General features: G+C 34.3%; 1 pseudogene; it reads left to right on the top strand.

Moving 5' to 3' along the window:
• Nucleotides 1-2,584: 2,584 nt before the first annotated feature.
• Nucleotides 2,585-9,279, top strand: part of LOC143387584 (zinc finger protein 280D-like) — a 54,900-nt pseudogene continuing 48,205 nt past the window's right edge.

Here is a 9,279-nt window from a genome sequence, read left to right as displayed (position 1 = left end):
ATAATTTCTAATTATCTTCTGTATTTCCGTAGTGTCTATTGTGATATTTCCTTTTTCATCATGTATGTTAGTGATTTGAGTTTTCTCTCTCCTTCTCTTTATTAGCATGGCTAAGGGTCTGTCAATTTTATTTATTTTTTCAAAGAACAACCTTTTTGTTCTGTCAGTTTTTTCAATTGTTTCTTTTGTTTCAATGTCATTGATTTCAGCTCTGATTCTAATTATTTCCTGTTGTCTGCTGCTTTTGTTGTTGATTTTTTGTTCTTTTTCTAGGGTTTTGATATGTAGTGGTAAGTAATTTATTTGTTGACTTTTTCTTCTTTTAAGGAATGAACTCCATGAAGTGAACTTTCCTCTTAGAACTGCTTTCATAGTGTCCCAGAAATTTTGATATATTCTATCTGGGTACCACTAAAAACTTTTTAACCTCTTCCTTGATGTTCTGTAACCCATTGATCATTCAGTAGCATATTATTTAGTCTCCAGGTGTTAGAGTGTATTTTATTTCTTATTTTATCATTGATTTCTAATTTTATTCCATTATGATCTGATAGAATGCAGGGTAGTATCTCTACTTTTTTATATTTGATAAGAGTTGCTTTGTGGCATAGTGTATGATCTATTTTAGAGAAGAATCCATGTGCTGCTGAGAAGGAATTATATTCTCTCATTGAAGGTTGGAATATTCTTAACTCAGTTAAGTCTAAGTTTTTGATTATATTATTGAGTTCTATAGTTTCTTTGTTCGGCTTTTGTTTGAAGATCTATCTAGTGATTAAAGAGGTGTGTTAAGGTCACCCAAAATTATTGTGTTGTGGTCTATTTGACTCTTGAACTTGAGAAAAGTTTGTTTGATGAACATAGCCACTCCATTGTTCGGGGCATATATATTTATAATTGTTAAGTCTTGTTGGTGTATGGTTCCCTTGAGCAGAATGTAGTGTCCTTCTTTATCCTTTTTGATTGACTTTAGTTTGAAGTCTACTTTATTTGAAATGATGATAGAAACCCCTGCTTGCTCCTGCAGTCCATGTGAGTGGTATGCTTTTTCCTAACCCATAACCTCAGTCTGTGAATGTCTTTTTCTATGAGTCTCTTGGAGGCAGCATATTGTTGGGTCTTTTTTTTTTTTTTTTTTTGGTCCAATCTGCTAGTCTATTTCTTTTGATTGGTGAGTTTAGGCCATTAACATTGTTATTGAGACCTGATTTGTATTCCCAGCCATTTTTGTTTATTTCTGATATTTAACATGACTTGGTTTCTCTTTGATGAGATTTTCCAATAGTGTAATCCCTCCCTCTGCTGATTTTCATCATTATTTTTCATTTCCCCTTCTTTGACTATTTTGCTGAAGATGCTCTGTAGTGTAGGCTTTCTAGTTGTAAATTCTTTTAACTTTTTTTTTTATCATGGAAGGTTTTTATTTCATCATTAAATCTAAAGCTTAGTTTTGCTGATATAAGATTCTTGGTTGGCATCCATTTTCTTTCAGAGCTTGGTATTTGTTGTTCCACAATCTCCTGGCTTGGAAGGTGTGGGTTGAAAAATCTGCTGAGATAATGAATTGGTATCTCCCTATATGTGATCTGATTCCTCTCTCTTGTGGCTTTTAAGATTCTATCCTTATTCTTTTTGTATGTTAGGCATTTTCACTATAATGTGCCTTGGTGTACATCTGTTGTAATTTTGTACATTTGGTGTCCTGTAAGCCTCTTGTATTTGGTTTTCCAATTTGTTCTTCATGCTTGGGAAATTTTCTCATATTATCTCATTCAAGAGATTGTGCATTCCTTTCACTTGAAACTCTATGCCTTTCTCTATCTCAATAACTCTTAGATTTGTTCTTTTGATGCTGTCCCATAATTCTTGGATGTTCTGTTCATGGTTTCTAACTTTCTTCACTGTGTGGTCAACTTTATTTTCCAGATTGTATACTTTGTCTTCATTATCTGACATTCTTTCTTCCAAGTGATCTAGTCTGTTGGTTTTGCTTTCTATTGAGTTTTTTATTTGATTTAAGCTATCCTTCATTTAAAGGATTTCTGACTGTTTTTTTTTTTTCAGAGTCTTTATCTCTATTTTGAAGTAATCTTTTGCTACCTGTATTTGCTCTCCTATTTCTTTGTTGGAGTGATCAATTTGTGCTTGTATTTGCTCATTTAGGTCATTCTTTAATTCACAAATCATTTTGATTATGAACCTTCTGAACTCCTTCTCTGACATTTCATCAACTTCGGTGTTCATACTTTCTGTTATTATAGTGTCCTGTCTTGTTTGGGGCACTTTCCTCTCTTGTTTTTTCATGTTGTCTATGTGTCTTCCTTTCTTGCAGTGTGGATCTGAGACATTACAGTTTCTTCCCTATATTCTTGTGGTATCTGTGCAGATTGTCTGTACCTCACCTTGATGTTGGGCTTTCAGACCCTCAATGGATGCTACTGCATTCTGGATCTGGGCCCTGCAGAAGCTGGTGTGGGTGGATCTGGGCCACTGGGCTTGACCTCCTGTGGTAGTCTGCTGGTAGGAAGAGGTGGTCTTGTGCCAAAGGCTAGGCTCTGGAGGTGTCTGCCCCACTGGGGGAGGGATGAACCCGATCTACTCAGAGCATAAACCCAGGGTGCTGGAGTGGCAGTCTGGGCTGGATCTGGGCTCCTCAGTAGTCGAATGGTCAGATGGGGTGGTCCTGCACCAGAGGCTAGGCTATGGCGAGTGTCTGCCCCGCTGGGAAAGGGCTGTGCACCTGGGCCCTGCGCGCCTGGGCCCTGTGCGGCAGAGGCCAGTCTGGGTGGATCCCAGTAGCTATATTTTGAATGTATCAGTCTATGATGAAATGTATCCAACCAAGTTTTTGTTCCTTTTCAGTTGCTAAAAAAATAGAATAATAAACTAGAATTTATTTTAACTTTTGTTTTCTTACAGAAATTATTACATTTCTGAAACGTGAAAAGTAGGTAATAAAGATGAATGCAATTGGCATTTGAAAAGTCAGATTTACTAAAACAGTACATCATGAGGTGATTGATTACTAGTTTTTATGAAAGAATATTGTTTAAAAATTGTTTTTATTTAGTAATTCATTGTATTTATTCAATTATTAAGTGCTTACTTCAACCACCATTTTATTTATTTAATTGGGTTTATTTAGGGATGAATCAGTTATATGAGTTATGTATATATCAAACATATCCAACTTAAAAATTGAGCTTTTAATAGGAAAAAAGAGTTTATTGCAGTTTAATTACCCCATCCTAATGATAATATATCTTTATTTTACAGGAGGGAAAACAGATATAATTTGCTGTCTTGTTTGGAGGCACATGGTGAGTTTTAAGATCAAAATTCTCCCCAATAATTTCTTAATTCCAAGTCCCATGTTTTAATATTTAGTCTTCCTTAAAGTGATTCATAAAATTGACTGATCTCATGTATCAGTACTTAGGTGACAATTTACAGAAAATTAGCTCTGCAACTTGATGGGCGAAAACCCTTTTCAACCAAAAGGTAAGTGTTGTGGCCACAACAGATGACAGTGTGTATGGTTTTTGTTTAACTGCTTCAAGAGAAGGTGGAGGACTTTTTCTTAAAAACTTAAAATTGTTGGAGTAGCAAATGTTCATATAAAAAAGTAAAGTAGAAGTGAACTTTATTCTTTTTGTTAAAAGAGATAAATATCAATTTAGTATATTCATGTGTTTCTTCTATGCATAGACAAAAAATATTTCTAGAAAACATTTAAAAAGTGCTATGTGACCTTAACCTTTCTCTCTGCAGTGTATTCTGGATATTTTAACAATGGCAGAGTCCTGTGAGAAAGAACAAGAAAGATCTTTGCATACTCTTATCAGTTCTCTAGGGCTGCCACAACAAAGTACCACAGACTAGGTGGTTTATAGGATGGAAGTTTGTTTTCTCATAATTTTTGAGGCTAAAAAGCCAAGATTAACTTGTTGGTAGGGTTGGTTTCTTCAGAGGGCCACAAGGGGAGGGCCTGGCTTCTCTCTTGGGCTTGTAGATAGCCATGTTCTCTTTAGGTTTTCACATGGTCCTCTCTGTGTGCATATGCCTGCATCCCAATTTTCACTTCTGTTAAAAGACAACAGTTATATGGATTTTATTGCCACCCATGTGACCTTTTTAAAAAATATTATTTATTCATTTATTTATTTACTTATTTATATGTGGTGCTCAGGCTCAAACCTAGTGCCTCATGCATGCAAGGCATGTGCTCTACCACTGAGCTATCACCCAGCCCCTAGTGACCTTATTTCTAAAGGTCTATCTATAAATATAGCCAAAGTCTGAGGTAGTGAGGGTTAGGAATTTAGCATATGGCTTTTGAGATAACACAATTTAACTCATTACATATATCAGCTGGAAATAAATAGTACTTTTATTATCAGTTCACAGTGGATCTTTCCTAATTTTTCAAAATTAGGTACTATCTTACTTCACCTTATCTATACGTTACCTCATGCTGTGGGTATGTTGATTATCTAATGTTCTGGGGGAAATGTATTCTCAGTGAATTAAATTTGACTGTGGCTATGTAAAATTAAGACATGAAGAAAGAGAGTAGTTTGAGATCATGTGTTTTAACATTTGAATTGAATGATATTGACTGTCAATGTAGTTCAAAATTCAAAGGAAAATAAAAATGTAATGGTTTATTGAGGAATTTATAATTGAACCAAGGATTAGTGCAAGCAGGCAATTAATTGTTTGAGTTTCTAGTTGAAAATGGATGTTTTACATGGTGTTTTCCATTTTCTTGAATGTATATAAAACTTAGGTAGATATCATAAATAGCTTCAAGTAATTTCTTCAGTCATACAATTACAAGGCAGTGAAGATTTAAACCATTCAATTTGATTTCAAGTCCATGTCCTTTTTATGTTGTAGACTGGAATGATATAGACTATTAAGGTAAGGTACTCTGTGCAGAAGTGATATAGATTTTAGTATTTTTAATGATCTGAGTTGAAAAACTTAAAGAACTCTTATCTAACTATTAAAATAGTACAATTATAAAAGAAAGGGGTCAGTTTGTGATGTCGATGACATTTGAAAAAATAGGAAGGCCTTTGATAGGTAGATTACTAAACATTTAAATATTAGACCAGGGAATGGTTTGTGACATACTTTTCTATATATTTATAAAAAAATGGCATCTAATTTGTTAAAATATTTGCTTTGCATGCCGTCTCCAGAGCATAATTTCAGTTGGTATCTTTCAGTTTTATGGTAGAATATTGCTTGAATTTTGAGTTAAAAGTAGAAATGATATTATTTTGGTATAATAAAAAATTACCTTTTAAAAATGATGTATGAAAGATAATGCCAGAACCCTGGAAATTTTTATTTCTTTTGTGGATAGGAGGTTTTCCTAAAATCCTGATGCTACTGGTGTTCTACCTATATCTATGTGCTTCTTAGGAGCTCAGTATACTTGGTCATAATTTCTGAGAAGTAGTATTTACTGTATGTATTGTTTTGATCGGTTTCTTCAGGTGAGAAAATGTAATATAACCTGGCTGGTATAAGCCTCCCTCATTTCCTGTATTTTAATTTAGCACCTATCTCTTCTTTGCTCTGTGCCTAATGTTCCTGAATTTGGTAGTAATTCTAGTTTGTTTCCTACCTGTTATTTCTTAGTCTTAGTCTACCTGTGGTTAATATCTCTTTAGAAAGATAATGATTAGATAGAATATGTTTATCTAGGTGTACTACTGCAGCTCACTTTGGATTTTATTATCTCTAAGTTTTCTATCTATGGTAAATAACTAATATCTTTCATTTTCTGTCTTCCTATCTACCTTTTAATCTATCTTAATTGTACTAGTTTTTATCCTAGTGAGATCTGAATTTCTTACTGTTATTACAGGGTACTGACTACGAATATCAATTCAGAAATTGCTATTAGAATTTTTAAAGTAGATCTTCAATATCAGGTATTACAAAAATGTTTTTACTGCCAGGCATGGTGGTGCAAGCCTGTAATCCCAGCAATCTCAGCAGCTTGGGAGGCCGAGACAGGAGGATCACAAGTTTAAAGCCAATCTCAGCAAAATCGAGGTGTTAAGCAACTCAGTGAGACCCTGTCTCTAAATAAAATATAAAATAGGGTTGGGATATGGCTCAGTGGTCTAGTGTCCACTAGTTCAATCCCTGGTACTCACCCTGCAAAATGTTTTTACTTTTCTTTTTGAAAATAAGGTTACTTCTCTCCTTTTGAAAATTAGATAATTTAAAAATGGCAGAACTCTTTATGGAATGTGAAGAAGAACTGGAACCATGGCAGAAGAAAGTAAAAGAAGTTGAGGATGATGATGATGATGAGCCCATCTTTGTTGGAGAGATATCGAGTTCAAAACCAGCAATTTCCAGTAAGCATTTACTTTTACTAAAGCCAAATTTTATAAGATATTATTTTTAAAGAAAAACTTGTGAATGTCTTATGGGACTCAGTTTATTTATTCTACTGTAAGGAGTTAGGGATGAGAGATGAGGGGGAGGCCAGTAAGAACTTGAGAATCAAAATGGGGATGTGATTGGAGACTAGAAGGAAGCCAAAGGTTAAATATCAGATGTGTGAGAAAGAAGTAGGCTTAGATTGGCTTGTTGCATTGGAGGTCTTCTGAGATTGGAAAAATTTTCTAGTGAAACTGTTTATCCGAGTGAACTGTTTATCTGTTTATTTCTGTCTTTTCTCATTTAGCAGTTACATAAGGAAAGATTTGGAATGCTTAGATTAAAATTTTGGAATATACTAAGTGTATATTAGTATCAGATGGAAGTTCTCACATCTAGGCCTCATTGCATTGTCATTCATACATGGCTAAAACTGTATGTAGGCAGTGAATGATTCAGAGTCTCTGGCTTCAGTCCTAGATGGGTTGTAGATTCCAGTTATATTCATTTCCTTGATGAAACTACTAAGATCTATTAACACCAGTTTAAGTATAAAACATTAATGTCATTAATTTTTAAACTCTACCCATTAATATTTGTCTTTTAAAATATTTTGCATGATGAAATAGTATACATAAAGTACTTCTGTGTCTGAAGTTTGGTGCTTGTGTGATTGAATTATGAGCTACACTGTTTTTTAAAAATAGAACATTTTATCTAAATAGACATTTCCCAAATTTATTCTTGAACTAAATATTTAATTATAGCTTTATAATGTAAGTGATCCCTATGTAGGGCATATAGGTTTTTTTTTCTCGTCTCATTAAACCTGAAAAAGGTGACCATTATGAGCCTCCCCTGTTTTCTCCCATAAGGCGGAGACTATGTGTAAGACATCTGTTTAATCCATCATACTGGAATGTTTTTTCCCTAGATATTACTAATCCCAAATTATATATAATCTTTTTGTTAAAAGACTGTAGATTCTTACAGAAGAATTAGCTCTTTTCTAAGCCTAAAAGTTCAAGCAGTGTGCCAAGTCCTTTTCAGAGCCCTTCATTGAAAGTTTCATGAAATCGGTAGATGGCACCAGATGGTCTAAGGGGTAGGGATCCAGGTGAGTTTCCAGGTCATGACCTTTTGGATTTTGAAACCAACAGTTATTTTTCTGCTTCATTTTAATTACCTTGCAATATTGGTCATGCCTTACCTAAACTATAAATGGAATTGGGGTATGGAAATTTGAAAGTTTGAGTTTGTTTTACTTATATCTTAGGAAATTCTCATTCCTTAAGCCCAGAATCAAAAGAGTTATCTTTTTCTTATTGTCTTATATTCTTTTTAGTCTAAATTTTCTTTCCTTATTTATGGAATGGTATATGAAACCCTTACCTGGTAATTTAATGGCTACAGGCATAGAGTTTTACTGGATAACACATGGATAGAAGAAGGCTGTTTTTTTGGTTTTTGGTTGTCTTCCCTGTGTACCAGGAAATTTCTTTGACATTTCACTCTATTCCCTGGGTATCCAGTTTTACACATAATAGATGGTATTGTGCTCCTACGTTTCTGTTGTTCTTGCTGGTCCCTTACAATATCTTTACACAAGTTCTCCATTTCAAGTGATTTGGAGATAGACCATCCTATACTTAGGAATAGTATTCCAAAAATGCAGAAAGGGAATCATTACACCAAACATAGATAATCAGACCCATTCTGTGTATAGATATACAAACCTGGGCTCAAATTTTTCCTACAATGTGCCTAATCAAGTTTGAGTGGTTTCTACCCTATCCTCAAGCAGCTGTTGATGGTTTTACTGGTAAAGAATAACTTTTGGTAGAGGAAACTATAGGTCCTTTGCACGAGATTGCAGTCCTTTGTTCAGGGACTGTAATCTTGTACTTATACAACTAAGTATATTGTATCTTTCACACTTCAGAAATTCTCCGCATCTGATCTTTTCTTTCCTTTTGACCAGGACTACATTTTTCAGGTAATCCCTAAGAACTAATAAATAATTCTTTATAAGAAATATAGTAATGGATTTAATTTGAAAAATATATGCCCATTTGTGTACATTGGATGACTCGAGACTTCCTCATTGTGCTGTTTTTATTGTTTATCTTTATTTTTTGGCAATTGTAAAGGAATAAAATTCCAAGATTAATTACAACAAAAATTAGAACACCATTTTTACTTGAAACAATGACTGACAAACCATGGTGTATTATTTATTTGTTTTTTTGTATCAACATTATCACACATGTATGTATTTAAAACAACACATGCATTATCTCACAGTCTTATGTAATATTACTGTGGGTCGGATGATGGTTTAGCTGGCTCCTCTGCTTTAGGGTCTCACAAGGCCACTTTCAGTATGTGGTTCCTGAAGTTGCAGTCTTATCTGAAGCTTTGTGGGGGAAGTATCTGCTTCAAGTTCACATGGTTGTTTGTAGCATTCATTTCCTTACAGGTTGTCAAACTGAGTCTCAGTATCTGACTGTTTTTTGGTTCATTCTTTGTCAGATGGGTCTTCACAGGTTGGCTACTTGCTTTCTCAAAGGTATTAAGGGAGAATCCTTAGCAAAATGTCATTAGAGTCTGAATTAATGTAATTACTAAAAGAAAATCATGTTTATCCTATTACTTTTGCTGTATTCTACTGGTTCGAATCAAATCAGAGGTCCAATGCAAAGGGAGGGAATCACACAGGATATGATTAACAGGAGGTGGGATGTGGTGGCCACTTTAGTATATATCTGCCAGGCGTGGTTCTTTTATTTTGGGTAGTTGGCAATCACTTCCTCAAAATTGAACACAGTGTACCTGCCATCTCAAGGAAAATGACTCAATTGGAGATAAAAT

Source organism: Callospermophilus lateralis, unplaced genomic scaffold (assembly GCF_048772815.1).
Source record: "Callospermophilus lateralis isolate mCalLat2 unplaced genomic scaffold, mCalLat2.hap1 Scaffold_312, whole genome shotgun sequence".
NCBI classification, from domain to species: Eukaryota; Metazoa; Chordata; class Mammalia; order Rodentia; family Sciuridae; genus Callospermophilus; species Callospermophilus lateralis.
This window is presented reverse-complemented; position numbering and strand designations above follow the sequence as displayed.